Source organism: Dasypus novemcinctus, chromosome 16 (genome assembly GCF_030445035.2).
Source record: "Dasypus novemcinctus isolate mDasNov1 chromosome 16, mDasNov1.1.hap2, whole genome shotgun sequence".
Classification (NCBI taxonomy): Eukaryota; Metazoa; Chordata; class Mammalia; order Cingulata; family Dasypodidae; genus Dasypus; species Dasypus novemcinctus.
The window spans coordinates 65,799,901-65,801,208 of record NC_080688.1 but is presented as its reverse complement, the minus strand read 5'-3'; the positions used below and the strand labels follow the sequence as shown (position 1 = coordinate 65,801,208).

Below are 1,308 nucleotides of genomic sequence, written 5' to 3'. Positions count from 1 at the left end.
CTAACCCACAGAAACTGTAATAAGGAAATTCTGTGTTATCTTAAGCCACTAAGTTTGTGGTAATATTGATACCCTACTTTAGAAAACAAAGATAGATGATCTGAGATAGTATAAGGCAATGCTTGGCATATGGTAAGTGCTCAATCATTAGTAGTTATTATTTTGTTTGCTTGTTTTATTGTTCCTCATATGACATTTCACAACCACTAATCCACTGCTCTACTCCCCTATGAGTATTTGTAATTTGTCACTATTCTTCAAAATATATATTTTTAAAATGCCTTTTAAGACCTCTATTTTGAAACACACCTGTGCTACTTGGCTGGAAAGGGACTTCATGAAAATATTATTGTGATTTCAGCAGCACATATACTAAAATTGGAATGATACAGAGAAGATTAGCATGGCCCCTGTGCAAGATGACACACAAATTTGTAAAGCATTCCATATTTTTTAAAAAATTATTATCTTCATGTAAGTGAGCTGACAGCCTGGGAAACAAGCACAGACCTCTGAAGGAAGGCGCATGGGTTTGCTTTTGATGGGCAAAGATGGTTTGGAGCATTGTGGGAAAAAGTTATTTGAATTTTGTATGACCTGTTCCTTATTGTAAATGTTACACCTGTTCTATTGGAGATGTTGCAGTTGTTCCCTATTATAGTAGATGATGTTGCAGTTCTGATAGCAAATAGCTGCTCAATAGTTTCCAGTAAATACGATGTGGAAACTAGGGTCAAGGCGCTCAGTTCCAAAAGCTGTGAGTTCTCTGGTTCCATCTTTATCTCCTCTCTATCCTTTATTTCTGTAAGTTCTGCATTGCCTTCCCTTTGAGCCAACCTATTGTGAGCTTATTGCAGCAACTGGCACCCAACACGGGGCTTGAAGGGAAGAAGGTTCACAGCAACTGGTGCCCAAATAGGGACCCAAAGGGAAGAAGGATCTCCTCAAGTATAACAGCTCAGAGCCCCAAGTGATTTGGAAAGCCTTCAAAGTCCTTGAGGATTTGCTTGTATTCCCCCAGGAGACAGAGAATGTCCTGTGTGGGTCTCAATTCATCAGATAAAGCCATACCATGAACGCCAAGAGAGGACAAAATTCCTATGGAACACAGAACCTCTGGTCATGCAGATGGAGAGATGGATGCTGGAAACTACATGGCTGGGTCTCATTCCAAAGACTAGAATGGCTTTACATCAAAGTATCTAAACTACAGAACTTGTTCAAGCATGGCATAATAAAGCAAATATGGCTTGGGGACAGAAAAAGAGTAAGAAGGAAATTGAGAGGAGGAAAACTGGAAAAGAAATG

General features: G+C 39.4%; 1 non-coding gene across 1 annotated transcript; it reads left to right on the top strand.

The window, feature by feature from the left end:
* Positions 1 to 351: 351 nt before the first annotated feature.
* Positions 352 to 454, top strand: LOC111764837 (U6 spliceosomal RNA). The gene has a single exon (XR_002797343.2). It is a non-coding gene; the product is annotated as a U6 spliceosomal RNA (small nuclear RNA).
* Positions 455 to 1,308: the final 854 nt, after the last annotated feature.